This window comes from Sceloporus occidentalis, unplaced genomic scaffold (assembly GCF_023333645.1).
Source record: "Sceloporus occidentalis isolate IW3139 unplaced genomic scaffold, rSceOcc1.0.p SCAF_5, whole genome shotgun sequence".
Classification (NCBI taxonomy): domain Eukaryota; kingdom Metazoa; phylum Chordata; class Lepidosauria; order Squamata; family Phrynosomatidae; genus Sceloporus; species Sceloporus occidentalis.
The window spans coordinates 126,644,160-126,661,213 of NW_028316985.1; the positions used below are offsets into that span (position 1 = coordinate 126,644,160).

Sequence of the window (17,054 nt, forward strand, 5' to 3'; positions counted from 1 at the left end):
ACAAATGGGAGAGAAGAGAACTTTCCTTTTGGCAGAAGGGATCCAAAGGAAGCAGTCTTTGGTATATATCAGTGCAGGGAAAATTTGAAAAGTGCTAGTTAAGGATTTACATCACTTTAATACTTGAGTGTTTGAACAAGCAGCCATTGTTTCAAAGTTTGATGTAACAGAAACAGCAGGAAGATGAGGCATGTTAAACATTTTCACCCTGGCAACACAATGGGATGATTTGATTCGCAATTTTGCCCTAGGTCTCTACAACAGATGCCTAAGGCAGCTACACCAAATCCTGATCTTTCTTATTACAATATATCATTATAGCCAACTGAAACAGCATGTATTTTTATATGCAATTTGTTTGTTAATGGTTGATTGCTTTTCAAGATTATTGATTTGCCCCATTCAGAAAAACAAAAATATCATCAGATGTTGTTTTAAATTGTATTCATTTTTATGATAAGACATCACAGCTGAAACTTGTAAAAAAATATGGTTTTAGGGCATGAAGCAGACTAATTGTAGAATTAGCAAACATACAAAAATACTCTCAAAACTTAACAAATGGCAACTTCTCTGAAAGACAGACCAATAGATGTATACAATCTGATATTCTAACTGGCCATTTCTCACACTGGGCCTTATCCTTATTCAGTGATAGAGATAAGGTGAGAAAATGTCATTTTGCTTTAATACCATTCATGAAAAAGCCCATGATGCTGACTTCCAATGAATCATTGTTGGAATATATGGTAGTATATGCATATGGTACATAGTCTACGATGTTAGAGTACAGACAAGTGGGCTACCTGGAGTAGTGGTGGAGGTATTTAAATAGAATCTGGACAACAAACTGTTGGGGATCCCATAGCTTCCTCCATCCTGCTTTCAAGAAACCTAGACTGGGTTTGACTCAGATGATCGTCATTATCTTTTGGAACTCTTTGTTTCTAAGATTTTGCACGACAGACTATTAGCAATCCAATTTGCAGTTTAGACATGGCACAAAGCATTAGCTTTCACTCACATGGTGGCCTTGGATCAATACTCAATCAAGTTTTGTTGTCGTTACAGACTGAATTCCATAATAATTATAAATGCCTGATGGATAAAATAATGTTCTGATGATTTTTAACCAAGAACATGATTAGATAACATATTCAACATTATCCTGTAGATTAGGAATGTGGAATATGTCACCCCAAGATGTTGCTGGACTGCGGTTCTTATCATTCCTCACTGTTGGCTGTGCTGGCAATGGGGACTGCAGTCAATCCATACTGAGAAGGGGGGGGGATATACCCCATGCTCAGACATGTTTGTATGTTAAGCCACGTTTCCAGGCTTATACAGATCTATTTGTCTTTTCAGAAGTACCCTGCTTGTACCACATGACAAAGCTTTCCAGCCTTTCAGTCTTCCCTTAGCTTGCATGCATATATATATATATATATATATATATATATATATATATATATATATATCTCCCGCCTTTCTCCCAAAGCAGGACCCAAGACAGCTAACATACATGAAACACAACAATTAAAATATAAAATTTTAAACATACAAAGTTAAAATTAACAATCCAAGACCAACCCTTGCATCTCCCAATAAAACCAAGCTTGCCAGATCTCAAAAGGCCTGTTCAAACAAAAATGTCTTTGCCTGCCTGTGAAAGGCCAACAGTGAGGGGGCCAGCTTAGTCCCCTGTGGAAGTTTGTATGGCCCTCCTTTTGAAATGATCATTCTACTTTGCTAGACCCTGAGTATGCTGGCTTTCTATCTAGGCAGTTTAATTTGGAGAAAAATTAAAGTATATAATTTCCCACCAGCAGTTTGAAATGGAAAGGCTCTTCTACATGGAAGAACCAAATGGCAGATTCAGAATCTGTGTTACACTACTATGGGAAATTGTATAAATAGATTTTTAATGCATGCATTCTCCCAACATCCTGTTTCTATTCTAGGTTCCAGGTCTTCAGTGTTCTTAATCTTTCTTCACAGAGACCAGATGTTTTAGCTTTATAATACTCATCAACCTGTTCACCTTGGTGTATAGCTTGGCTATTAGCTATGGTGATGAAAATGGATTACATGGTTTTACAGAACTCCCACAATAGTACTCTTCAGCTCTAATCTCAGTGATTAATGTAGATGACTTGAATGCATGTCAGAATGCCATGATACTTTACTGGAACTCTGTATCTGTTCATTCTTATCCATGTTCTCCACTGGTCACACAAGATAATAGCATCTCTTGGCAGTACTGCATTTGTTGAGCTCCATTCCTCTCTGGCATTAATGATTAAGGTATTTTTTGTCAAAAAAGAATAGACACAGTTTTTAGTGCTTATATCTTCACTAAGAAGCTAATCCTGAGCGTAGCAACAAGAGCTGCTACTTCATGCCTCTACTGGGAAATGAAAAATTCCCAACAATGCAAATATATAGAGAACGTTTAAAGCACTTGCTATTCCACATTGTCATTAGCCAGATTTGAGCTCTTAAAATTGCTGTCAGTGTCTCCAAAGTCATGCATTTTCTATTTACATATTTAATATTAAGTTGTATTTTATTTCTCAAGTTGCGCTACAAGTTTTCTTTTAGTTTGTATGGCTTTTTAAAAATTCTGACGAGAAAAACTCATTTTAGAAAAAAATGCAAGGCTCTCATCAAATACTTTTCTCTTTGCCCATTCATTTCAGCTTGTAGCTGCACATCTATCTTCTTTCTTTCTTTTTTTTTTGTTGAAGATCATTATTGCTAGGGAATTTTCAAAAGAAAGGAGGAAGAAAATATTTTTAAAGGATTACGGTTGGTGCCAGCTGGCAATAGAACATGACATCCATCAAAAATCATCTTACATTAGCAGATCTTTTTTTATTGGACAATTAACAAAAAGACATATGGCTTTATTAATATTCTTTTCAGCTTCAGGCTTCAAGGCTAAAAGCATGAGCTCACATGAGCCATAGTTGTTCTCATATAATCTGTGTCTCGTTTCCAGATATATAATCTTTCATCGTCAGGTCAGAAACTGACAAGCTGCAAAAGCTGATACTTTCTTAGTAAATTGCCTCAGCCAATATCACAGGTTGAAACTTAAAATGCATGTTTCACATTCTTTTGAAGATGCATTTGGGGTGGGGGAAGGGCAAGTTTGCCAAACTAGGGAATATCACAATCGGTGCCATTACACCAGTGCATCAAACTCATCCAGAGTACTGTGTCATTTTACCAGAATTAGAAGCATGTAGCAGTTTGATCATGTCAGTGGCTCTTTCCTCTTTCTTTATATCATCCTTCCAGATAATATAACATATACATCTGGTTATAGTCTTTGGAGGTTTGTACAGATTCTAGCTGCGCTCCTGCTCCCATTGACAAAGAACGAATTGCAATTTTGGAATAATATACTTCACAGATTGAATTATGTCACATCCTCCCCAAACCTGCCATATTCCCAGCATTTCATTTGTCACTTCTGTCTTTCATTTGAACTTCTCTTAAAAAGAAAAACACTACATTTTATTAATAACACAAAATACAACATTCATTACAAGAGGACACAATACATCAATGTAATATTAGACAATCCAAGCTTTAAAAGAACTTCCCCAGAGGGATTCTAGTTCTTTTAATACTAAAAAAAGGACTTAGGCGTGTTACAGACCGCCCTAAAGCGGGCGGTCTGCCTCCACCGTCATTAGCTGCACCGCGAAGCCCCAGCGGCCAGACCGCGAGGCTTCCCGGTGCAGCTAAAAAGGAGCGCCGAAATGGCACTCCTTTTTGGCCCCCAGAAGTGGTGCCACAAGGCGCGAGTCGTGCACTCACGGCGTCACTTCCACCGCGCCACATCTGGACGCTGTGCATCCGAGACGTCAAAATGGCGCCCCCTGTGTGGACAGGGGCCGCCATTTACTACGCGCTCCGCGCGTCCTAGGAACAGATCCGGTTAGGAAGGTGAGACCCTTCCTAACCCTAGCATGCCCCTTCCTAATCCTAGGACGCACGGAGCGCGTAGTAAATGGTGGTGTGTAATGCGCCTTATTAACCTTCTGCAGCAGTCCACGAGGTTCTCAGACTCAGACAACTTTCATCTTTTGTTAACTAATGAGTTAAAACATTGCCTGTCTGTTTTTCTTGAAGATCATTTGGTTCTCTATGTCAGCTTTGCTGAACGTACAATGTTCCAGAGTTGCTGGACATCCAAATTAAGTGGCTTTCCAGTGTCTAGCCAGCTCTGGTCTGGCAGCAAAAATGATAAATGTATTGATTCTTTATGAAGTAAACCGTTTATTATAAACTATTATAGTCAAAATACACCCTTGTTCATAACTGATCTCATTTGATTTTGAAAGCTAAACAGGTCATCCTAGTTAGTTTTTGGATGGAAGAACATCAGGGAGTATAAGGAATCTCCTGGTAGGGAAAAAAACTACCAAAACCTTGGTTGCATCTGCACTGCAGAAATAATCCAGTTTAACAGCACTTTAACTGCCATGGCTCAGTGCTAATGAATTCTGGGAATGGCAGTTTGCTGTGGCATAAGAACTCTTTGTCAGAGAAGGCTAAATGTCTCACAAAACTCCAGTTTCCATAATTCCATAGCATGGAGCTACAGCAGTTAAAGTGGTGTCAAACAGGATTATTCTACAGTGTGGATGAAGGCCTACATACTGTAGCTGGTTTTTACCATAGTGGTTATGTATAAGGCATCTTCCAGTATAAGGCATATTCTTATATTTCTATTAATGCTGACAAAGACTGAGAGTAGTGGTAGCTGAGGAGTTATGCCAGACTACTTTCCTTTAATGCTGTTCCGCACCCACTTTTGCTTCATAGGACTGCCTAGTCTTCTTACACTGAATATACATTTCACTTGTCCAGCTGCTCATATACATGGTGTAGACTAGAAAGACATCGAGCTGAAATCCCCAGAGCCTGTCTAAGAAGATATATAACATAAACTCTTCCCTGACATCTAATTTGTTTAAGGATAAAACAAACCATAATCAAACAGTGTAAGACAGACAATATAAAAGCATCAGTCTAGTAGTTACCCATTGCTATGTCTTTAATCACCAGCTCACTGAGTTATACATAACAGGCAAATGATAGTTTTCCCTCCCCGTCTCCACCCTGGTGTCACAGCCACTTTGTTTTAATTTGAGCATAATGGATAAGCATACAATAGTGTTTAAAAGAAAACAGTGAACAGTTAAAAAAAGAATAATACAGTAAAAATAATGACATTTGATGTACACTTGGTAATGTTGCAGGGGTCCAATAGTTGGATCCCTTAATTCTTTTTGTGTGATGCAAGTGACGAAAGAAATCCTGGGGAAGCACAAGAGACACAGTTTTTTTTCTGGAGAAACAGCTTCTGCTTTGTTTTCCTGGTCCAAACAACCTCCTGAACTAGTCCCAACAGCCATGCATGGGTAGAGAAAAGGTACAATCATGTGTGGGTAGAGAAAATGTAAATATCTACTCCAGCTGCTTGTCTTTGTATCTTGTCCATCCCAGTGGCCATGGTGACTAAAATAAAGTAAAAGAAATAAAGAAATTGTACCAATAGAGGTTGGTCAGTTGGTTGGTCATTCAGTTCGTTTCTCTCTCTCTGCTCTCTCTTGGGGTAGGAGTAAACCTGTGAAAATAAGTGGCATGGAGAGGGTGCGTTGAACTTTCAGTTCCCAATACAGATCAGGGAAGCAAGCATTTACTTGTATGGACATATTGTGAGATGACACGACTCATTGGGATATACGATAATGCTGGGGAAAATGGACAGCAGTAGGAAAAGAGGAAGACCACATCATAGATGGATTGATTCAATAAAGAAAGTCACAACCCTATGTTTGCAAGACCAGAATAGACATTGATGACTGGAGGTCTTGAAAGGCTGACATTCATAGGGTTGCCATGCGTCAAAGATGATTTGACAGCAAATAATAACAAAAAGTGGACTTAAGTTTGTTAACTAGCTCCATGAGATCCCACCTTGGGACAACTACTTTCTTTTAAGGCATCACAACTTTGTTCATCATCCCCGGACCTCTTGTCTCCCTCTAACATGGGTGCATTTGTTAGATTTTTCCCTTATTTTAGACCAATGCTTCTCAACTTTTGATTTGTCAAAGATTTTGGACCTCACTTCCCAGATTCTTTTATGATTAGCCAAGTTGACTTCAGGGAGTTGAAATCCAAAACATCTGGAAGAGCAAATTGACTGCAATAGACTATGGTTTCAGTTTCTTTTTCTGTGACCAGAATGCACCTTGCTGCATACCCTGTTTTAGGCTTAAAGATTTGTCATTCTCTAATTTTAGTTACTACTTTTTAAAAATAAAACAGGAAGGGAAGCATTCGGTTTAGTCTAGCATCTTTTATCAGTGATGTCTGCATCAGAGTAGAGTCTCTTTTTGAATAATCATTCAAAATTATCATTACCAATTAAAATTAAATTCCACATGGATTACTCATCAAGTATCCTGACATGGAACAAAACATGAAATAAAATTCTTAGGAATTATTCTGGAAGCACTGGGGCTTTTCCTCCAAAATTAGTCTTGCCTTTAAATGTTGAGATTCATCTGGCTGTATGTTCCTATTTCGGTGCCAGTTTTATGTATCACTGTCCACTAGAGAGCAGGCTGAGATCAACAATTGTGTTTCATTTATGTTCTAAACCATGCTTGAACCCAGGTGTCTCAGAAAATGGCTAGTACATTAAAGTACCTGAGCCTCCAGCTCCCTTTGTTAGCTTATAAATTGCTATCAAAGTTGATGGATATAGCATGTGAAGCTTAGTGACCTACGGTGATGATAATAAAGTATTCTGGAACCTAGATAACATTTTATTCTGTCACTATGGTTTTCTTGCTCTAGTGACATCAACTAATTTGTACTGCTTTACAGGGAATTTCTATATCCTGGTCTTTAGCTAGGATCTCAGTTCCCTTACATTGCTCTTACTCCTTTCTGTCAGACTAAATTTCTTTCAAAGAGAAATATTGCCTGATATTGATTCTAGTGCACTAGATAATTTCAGGTTCTCACACTGTTGTTCAGGTTTAACAGCATTTAGGTTTCTGAAGATGACTTCTAAAGGTGCCATGTTGTAGATGTAGAAGTAGGGAAATTAAAATCCATGTAAAAGATTCTTAAAATCCAATTAAATCTTCCTACCCAAGATCACCCTATACTTATCACAATTATGCCAAGTTTCAGGAAGCAATACCAGCTATTCCACTACATTTTCAACACCTTACTTGGACACTGTTATGGAAAGCAGTGCTGTATTTTTAATGGAAAAACACATCACTGATATAAGCTTTATAATATTCTTCCTCCATTTTAAGACAATATATCCTACAGCAAAGATCAAAGCTGACTGTTGGGAGTGCAATAAATTGTAACAGGTATGGTGTGGTGAAGCATAAGACTAGGACTCTGGAGATCAGGATTTGATTTTTTGCTTGGCCATGGAAACCCACTGGGTTTCCACTTGGTGATCTTGAGCAAGTCACACACTCTCAGCCCCAGAAAATCCTGTGATAGGTTCACTTTAGGGTCACCATAAATTGGAAATGACTTGAAAGGACACAACAACACCATATTTTATAATAATATATAGCTGCTACAGTAGTTCGAGCATTGGACTAGGATGGATTAGGGCAGGGGTAGGCAACCTGCGGCCTGCGGGCTGGATGCGGCCCGGCAAGGCCTTGGGACCGGCCCCAGCCCGGTCCTGCCGCTGATTGCCGCCGGAGCCTTTGGCCTCTCGCGTGAGGGTGTGGGGCCTTTGGCCTATCAGGAGGAGGTGGGCAAGGGGGGGCAAGCGGCGGGCAAGGGGGGCAATTGTCTATAGAAGCCTCCGAAACATGCATTTATATTAACATTTTTTAAAAAATCAGCAATTTTTTTTGCATGTCCTCCATTTTTTGGGGAAAGTGTCCTCCATTTGAAAATTTTGTCCTACATTTGGCCCGGTTTATTTATTTATTTAAAAAATATTTAATTATTTATTTTTTGGCTTTGGCCCCCCAGTTGTCTGAGGGACAGCAACCCGGCTCCCAGCTCAAAAAGGTTGCCTACCCCTGGATTAGGGTTTCAATTCCCACTCAGCCATGGAAACCCAGTGAATAACACTGGGCAAGTCATGCTTCTTAGAGGAAGACAAAGGCAAACCCCTGAACTTGCCAAACAAATCTGGCTATGAAAACCCCATGATAGGTTTGCCTTAGAGTTAAACACAACCACCAAAGGGTTCTGGTAAAAACTAAAAAAGAATAACAACACCCTGGAGCAGAAAAACAATGTAATGTCTAAAAGGGTAAAATTACCCCACTGGAAGATTTAAAATGCTAAGGGTGAATAAAATATCCAAAATACTTGGCAATTATATGCAAAATTATTTATAAAACAAAAGGCCAGACACATTTCAACTTGCGTCTTCATCAGTGGCCTGTAAAAATATAAAAAGTATAATAGCACCTTAGCAACCAATGTGACTTTGCTGAAGTCAAAAGCTGCACTGAGGAAGACGTAGGGCGAAACGCGTCTGGCCTTTTGGTTGTTGTTATTCTTTTTTAGTTTTTACCAGAACCCTTTGGTGGTTGTGTTTAGTTATATCTTTGGGGGGTTTTTTTTGGTTACAGGGACTTTGGTTTGTTTTTTTGCCTTAGAGTTGCCATAAATTGAAATAACTTGAAGGTACACAACAACATAACTGGTACTTGATTTTTTTGTAAGTTCCGAACGATTTCTAGTGTCTCAAATAGTGTAAAGTAGAGATTAGATGTAATGAAAGAATATTTGCAGTTCTTCTTTAAAATACATTTTCATTAACCTATGTATTAGCAAATCAGAAACAAATCTTTCTTTGTATTTGGAAAGCACAGTAAATTGACAGTGTCCTTTTGCATCTTCCAAGTTCTCATCAGAGCTTGAAAAGTTCCTTTTGGGGGCTACAACTCCCAGAGACTGCAGCTGAGATATTCTGGCATCTATAGCTTTTTAAAAAGCTTTTATTTAATACATGAAAAAGACAAATTTAACATAACAACAACTACTACTGCAAGGCACATATCTTACAATCAGAATGTACATAAACAGTGAAATTGTTATCAGAGTCCAAAGCTTTTCCAAAAAACATCTCTTCAAATTCCGATAGTTGACATCTATAGTCAATTTTTTTTAAAGTAGTGTTTCAAGCACTAGTTTCTATTACGTATAATAATAAATGAGTTCTGTTATTTCTATTGTTTTGCAATGATGTAACATCTGCATTATTACTCTCAACTATAAAAAGATACTAAAGAAATAAACAATTCTAGCTCAAGGAGAAAAAGACTTTAAAGCTTTGATGCATTCTGGCTTATTTTTTCAACAGTGCATGTACAAAATAAGTTCTATCAGAGGAAGATGCATTCAAGTTTCCTCAAGTGGACAACACAGTTTTTACTGTTGCAGTAGGGAACATCCCAGTTAGACTTTCAGTAAATAAATAATGTATCATTTCAGAGTATCTACGTTCCTTCTCTCTCTCGTTCTCTCTCTCCCAAAATCTTTCTTTTAAGTTAACATTTTATACTGCTGCTTTGATTCCTTTGTTTCTTCATCTGGTTCAAACTGTCCACAGAAATGAGGATAATATCTAGTGATATCCAGAAATTCTACAGACTACTGCTTCACCTTATATATATTATTCTGAAAGATAAAAACCATGGCCTCCACATTTTTCTCTGCAGCAGTATAGACTAATCTACTTGCTTCATGGGCTCAAATGAATAGTTTAAAGTAGTGGCATGATAAACCTACCACTGAGTTATTTTTCACAAGAGGGTGTCTCCTTTAAGTACTTTTCTAACTCTCCTGCTTGATAATCATATCGCCATCACAATTAATATTAATATTAAATTTATACCCTGCTTTTCCCCAAACTAGGATTCAAGCCAATGTACAAATCAAAATACAAAATAGTTAAAACATACAAAACATTAACATCAGAAGGGAATTAAATAACGTACCATATTTAAAATAGTTAAAACATACAGTAGTAAGATTTCTAAATAGACTTACCTAAATGTACAATTAAAAACTGTAAAATAAAAAAAAAAACAGTTTAAAACAGCATACAGTATTTAAAGTAGCAAAACAGTCCAGCGTTCTCTTAAAAACCCTTTATTTTTCAGCCTTCAGTTCTTAAAAATCCTGTTGGAATAATAATTTAAAAATATTTGCTTACTGTGGGAAGGGCTATAAGAAAGGTAATTCTAGGAAGGAAATTCAAATACATAGCTGTCTTAGTCTGGATCAGTATGCAAAGAGATCTTGTAACACCTTTGACACTATCCGAGGAAGAGGTTGATAGCATAAGATTTCATAAAGTCCAGAGATCTAACAAAGTAAACTTAAATCTTTGAAAACTGATGCTACCAACTTCTTTCCCTCAGTCGACTCTAAAAGGTGTGCTACAAAATCCCTTTGCATGGAAAGGGAAATCTAGCACTTACGGCAGCCACTGGGAAGGTCCCATGCAATGTCCTCCCAGTTTTGCCTGTGAAGGCGGTAAGACTAAGGACTTTATCACACCAAGCTATGAAGTGGAATTTTAACAGGATAAAAATGTCTTTGGCTGGTACTTATCACACAACATTGTATTCATCTTGCTGCTGCCTTGTATGCCATTTTTTATTCTAGTGCACTTTTTCATTGATGGGCAAAACCCATCAATATACTCTCAGTTTCACTGCTATTCCATTACTGCCTCTTCATATTATAGGCCCCTTCCACTGCAGTTCCTTTTCTATGCAGATATGTGATGGGAGTAGCATGATTCTCCTCCTCTCATCATCTCTTCCCTTTCGCTTGCAGTGTCACAGCTCACCCTCCCAATGCTGGCTATTGTGTGCACATTCACACAGCAGCCAGTTTTGGGAGACAGTTATCAGCCATGATCTCCTGTCCTGCACTGAAGGCAGTGTTTAAAACAGATCATATGGCTATAGATAATCAATCCATTATTGTGGGAGAAAGTATGATAATTAATGATGCCAAACTGGTATGCTTTCAATTTTAAACTAGTGTGATTGTGCTGGGACAGCAGGCTGGTGTGATAGTCCTAAGAGAAGAACCTCAGTTGAGGATTTTACTGAGGACACAGGCAATCTCACATGTGTCAGATAGCTTGAACCTAAGCTATATATGGCATTTTAGATTATAAATAACACTTTGTGCCTGGGAACAGACCACCAGCCAGTGGAGGTTTGACTGGAGACAGACCAGCATTCAATGAAACTTTTGAAACAAGGGATTTGTATGGTCCCGTCAACCAGTTAACACTTTGGCTTCAGCTCTTTGTACCAGCTGAAGTTTCTGGAAGTTTCTGAGCACTCTTCAAAGGCAGTCTCATGTTACCATGTTATTGTACTGTAAAGAGGATTTAACTAGGGCATATGTCATTGTAGCCACATCAGGCATCTGCAAAAATGACTGCAATTGGCACACTAGCTTTATGTGTGAACATGTGAAAAAGCAGTCTTGGCCACCACAGCACAGAAACCCAAGCTTCCAGATTCATGGCTGAGTCCAGGAGTATACCCAAACAGTTAGCTTGCTTTTTCAGGGGCAGTTTAACCCCATTTGACACAGGATTAATCCCTATCTAAATAGCATTGGGGACAGAACAGAGTCATGAGGGACTCCAAATTCAGGGACACAGAGGTTGAACAGGAATCCTCCAGCATTATTTTTCGACTTGCCCCTCTAGGAAGGAATAGGGAGTGGCATTACTAGAGGGGTGTGAGAGGTGCAAGGGGTGCGGACTGCCCCAGCTAACAGCCTAAAGAGGGGTGACACCACTGTTTCTCAAACATCTGCTTTTTGACAGAAATTGGCTGTGGCCTATGCCCCTCTAAAATGCTGAAAGGCTAGTGTGAGAGGGCTCAGTGCAAGGGGAAAGGAAATGCCCAAGGGTTGTTTTTTTTTTTTTTAATTTTAAAATATTTTTTATTCTTCTAAAATTTTCTCTAAAACCAACACATTTACCAACTTAACCACATGGAACTATTTATATTATTATTATTAACCTTTATTTATAAAGCGCTGTAAATTTACACAGCGCTGTACATACAATCTTTTTAATATGTAATATAAATATTTATATGTAAATACATTTTGGCTGTGTGTATGATATTCTAATTTAAAGGTATTGCTAGTTATTTAGGTCACAGTTGTAACCATGACATCCAGTGATATACAGAAATTACAATTTATGAGTAACATTAGTACAAAAAACATTACTAAGAATTCTGTATGGTGTAATATGGGAGAAGGTCAATGGAGGAGGTTACACCAACCTGTGACACCAGTCAAACCACTACGCCACACTAAATACTCTTCCCTAAAACAGGAAAACCTGGGATGGAACCATGGCATTAAAGTGGAATCATAGCCATATAACTTACAGTGTGTATGGGCCCCAACTGAAATTGATCAAGATAAATAGTTTCATCCAGGAATCTGGAGGTAGGAGGACACTGCATATTTTAATATTGAATACTTTTCATTTCATTTGTGAATCTGTGCCATCAGCACAGAACAATACACATACAAATCACTCCTGCATTCCCAGGCTCACACAATATATATAGACTCATTTTTTCCAGGCAAGCATTCTCTGAAGATGCCAGCCACAGATGCTGGTGAAACATCAGGAAGAAAATCTTCTAGAACATGGCCACATAGCCCGAAAAACCCACAATGATAATTTTTAAAACCAGATTGGTGAGGTAGAAAATTGGTTTTAAACTGGGGAGATTTCAGATAAAATGCCCACTCAGCCATAATCCTGGGCTAACTACATATGTCATCTCAAACTACCTTGAAGGGCCGGTATGAGGATAAAAATAGGCATACCCAACTCTAAGCTCTGCAGAACAGGAGTGGGACATTTGACAAATAAATAAAAACTGTGAACCATCAGGTGACTAGACCTCATTATCTCCCTGAATTCTTCAGCAAAAAGCAAAAATGCAGCCAGAAATGTGTACACTGGGTTAAATTCTTAATGTGTTTTCATGAGTGATTTGCTTTCCTTTCTATGTTCTGTTATGAAATACTGGTGAATACAAGTAAATCTTATACGAAAAGGGAATAATGGATTCAGCCTAGGATCCTCAGGGCCTGAAACTAGGCAGTATTGAACTGAGCCATACACAGAGTATGAGCCCTGCAAATTCTCAGTTGCTACCTTTTAACATTAATTGGGTTTTCATCCAATTGTGTGTCTGTCTTACGATAGTTCTTTCTAGTTGACGTGTATCAATCTTTCTTTGAAAGATCACATGTGAAACTAGATCAAAAGTAAAACTATCACATTCTATTGTATTTCCCTTTTCTACCAAGCCAGTTACTTTATCAAAGGAAGCTAAGTTAGTTCAGTATGCTTTCTTCTTCACTGATTCATGTCAGCCATCTGTCATTCTGACACGCAGACTCCCCTGCCGCCTTCTTGTCAGTATGGGGAGTTTTCCCACCCTGGTTTATTTTTTTGTAATGTTTATGTGCCTTCATCAGTTTGACCTTCACACCATCTGGCAGTGGGCTTACTCCATTGTCTATAATACGGAGTATTAGTTAACATGGAATCCAGTCTCTGGTTCTTTAAACATTATATCCTATAAAAGGAGGGTGGGCAAAATGTATACTGTATGTACATCCATGGCTTTTATTCTTTTGTCACCCATAGGCTTGTGTAACAGGATTGCTAATGTTGATGGGGAGCATGGAAGAAAACATAAGGACAGATGGACCTTTGAGTACCCAGGTCCAAAGCTACTTAGGGTTTCTGAGGCAAGGTTTAATACCTTGAATTAAACTTAGAAATAAAACAATAGTTAATGCAAATACAATAATTCTCATGTGCTCAGTAGGATTCCCTAGAAGCAGGACTCATGTGTATCCCTGCCAACATTTCACCATTGGAAACTGGGAGACACATGGCCATCAGTGTGTGGTCAAGATGGCATAAATTATTAATGAGGAAGGACAGACCAGCTGGAACAGCTACAGTACTTTGCTTTTGCTTGGGTCTACTGGGAAGGACAAGATTTTGCCTCTCCTCTCCTCCCTGCTGAGTTCAGTGAGTGTAAACAACTTTTTTACTTTGAACTCAGCCTGCAGCAACTTAAGAAAGCTAAAGACAAACTGGGAGAAAAGGAGAGAGAAACTGGAACATTTTAAAAGCAGCAGAAAAAGTGGGACAGCAGAGCATTAAGTGGTACTGTCCCTGCCAAACTGGGAGATTTAGAGGTATGAATCGTGTCACCCTCCAGACATTGAGTGCAATTCCCAGCAGCTATAGCCCACATAATTCAAAGTTTTGCCAGGAGTAAATACCTCTTTCGGATATGGAGATAATGAAGACAATGATGGAAGGTTCAACAGCTTTATTAACATAGCAGGCAAGAGTTTTAGATGTTAGAAAAGCAGTTCCAAAACTCTTAGAAAAGAGTGCCGCACATTACCATCCATCTGACCTACACTGAGCTCCCCAGCAGAAGTCTACAGGACTTTATATAGGCTAAACCCCACTTTGATCCATAACACCTGCACTTACTTGGATGCATGCCTCCAATTACCCACATCTGCACTTATTTGATAAATTGGGACAAGATAATTAACAGTAGCTATTCTAATTACCGTAGTAACATTCTATGTTTACAGTTAACTAGATCAGGATGAATCACAGCAAATAACTGGTACTGATACCTCCCTTTCCTTCAAGGTTATGTATCACTTACACTAAAGATGAACATAAGTAAAAGCCAATTACACCAGAAACTATTGGCTAAAGCCAATGCTGCATAGGCTTCTGAGAGAAAATAGCCAAAGTGGTCAGCATGATGGAACAATGGACACATGCCATCTGGCTATGTCTGCACTAATGGGAAAACCCAACTTGCCAATGAGGCTTCCAGACCCATGGGGAGGACGCGCTCTACATGCACCCGGCACCCACCATGGACCAACAACAGCAGCACTGTCCACACACTCACCAGGAGTCCCCTCTCCCTCTTTTATCATGGCTTGTGTGAACACCTTCCTACTGAGCAGAAGTGCACTGTATGGATGGTATTCTTGGTCTAATGTGCACTTGTATGATCAACTTGCACATCTTTAAAAGGAACGGTTGTACTAATGTGTGCTTGTGCAATCAGTTTGCATGTCTGCAAAAGGAATGGTGCCATGGTGGCACAGTGGAACTTTTCCTTTGTGCAGACACCATCCTAATCCTCCCTGTACAATATTCTTCTGGTGTATTGCCACTGTAGTTAATGAGGAATACTGGGAACTGCAGTCCAGCAACCTTTGGAGGATCTTGTGGTTCACCTCTTAGATGCATTCCTCCAAATACTTACATCGGCAATTATTTGCTAAATTCTTATTGGAGGTATACAGTACTGTAAGATTCTAGACTTGAGCACTGTCACCTGTATCATAGAAAACAGTGTCCCCAGATTATTGTCATTTACTGTTTATAGTTTTGTTTCTTTTATGTACATCCCCTAGCCATCTGTGCAATGTAAGAAACATATTACTGCAACATGTTGTGAGTTTGAAATTGTTTTTGTAATTGCATTAATATTACTTACCTGTATGACATTCTCTGTAACACTTCTCTTTAATGTTTCACACAATGAGTCCTGTACCTTGATCATGTCAAGAAGGCAACTGAAAGATAGATCTGTGCATCAAATTAGATTTACTAAATTCAGGTTTACTAATGTTGTTCGGATATGATGGAAACAAAACTGGCTGGGTGATAAATATTCTTGGGCAGCCCAAGTGAAATTGCACCTATTATTTACGTACAAAAATATTTGTTTTGAGCGTTCACAAACCCAGCCACAGCCACACAGCTTTCCACTTTGGGAGGGACTATAGCCCATAGTAAAGCCCATGCTTTGCGTGCAGAAGGTCTGAGGGTCACTCCTCAGCAATTCTAGGTGGAGTAGAAAAATATCCTCCCTGAATCACTGGAGAGCTACTGTCAGTGACTGTCCCAAAACCCATCTAATGATCCAGCTAGATCATCCAGTGTTCTTTCAGTCCTTCAATGACATGTCTATTCAGAAGTAATTTCTATTCAGTTCAACGAAATGTACTCCCAGGGAGCTATGAATAGGATTGCAGCCAAATAATTCTGCCTTGCCTTGTAACAAAAAAACAGTGGTCTGATTGGAAATAATTTGACTTTGGCTTGTGAAAGAGAAAGAAATCTGAATGTTTGTTATTTTCAGAAATCATTAACAAGGGGGGGGGAGTACTATTAGATCTAGCCACATTATTGCTTTTGTATAAACATGCCAATATACCACCTCCTCATCTTGTACATTTTAAAATAAATATTGCAAATTGAGAAAAAACATCCCCGTGGTATCCCATTCTCATAACAAAACTGCTTAAACCCTCCATCTCAAGATGTTCCCTTCACACTCAGAAAAAAACAAGTGTGAAACAGTAGTAGCTACTATGCTAGCAGTAAATAGCACCATGAATAAAATGACCACTTTAGAAAGAAAAGGGGGAAAAAACTTTCAGCAGACTGTCAGACTTCTCACTTTATGTAAAATGTTTTTCCTGAAATATCCAGTTCTTTTTCAGTTACCTTTTATTTTTCTTAACAACAGAGAAATCAAATGATAAAAGAGCTACAAAGAGAAAAGCAAAGAAGAGAGTAAAACCCACCAGCTATGCATGTGAAATTGTGGTAGGATGCCCTTGGATGATCACTTTCAGTTATTCCTAGGGTGATGAATTCATTTCCAAACTGTCATATTTTGTTTGTTGCTATTTTTCATTGTTCTGTCAATTGTTTTACTTTTTATTTCATTAATTGTTTTATAAACTAAACTGTAACACATTTTTAAAGGAAAGAAAAGGTCAAAGCATTTATTTGTGAGTTACCTACTTTAAAGGTGACTTTAAAGAGACAAGTTCTAGTGAAAATTGTCACATTCCTGGTAAGAAATGAACATCCTCAATTT

General features: G+C 38.5%; 1 long non-coding RNA gene across 1 annotated transcript; it reads right to left on the minus strand.

Annotated features, from left to right (window-relative positions):
* Positions 1 to 5,318: 5,318 nt before the first annotated feature.
* Positions 5,319 to 15,731, minus strand: LOC149312811 (uncharacterized). Its single transcript, XR_016281437.1, has 3 exons — positions 15,660 to 15,731; positions 10,084 to 10,102; positions 5,319 to 5,647 (listed from the first exon to the last, which is right to left on the minus strand). It is a non-coding gene; the product is annotated as an uncharacterized LOC149312811 (long non-coding RNA).
* Between the last annotated feature and the right edge of the window lie 1,323 nt (positions 15,732 to 17,054).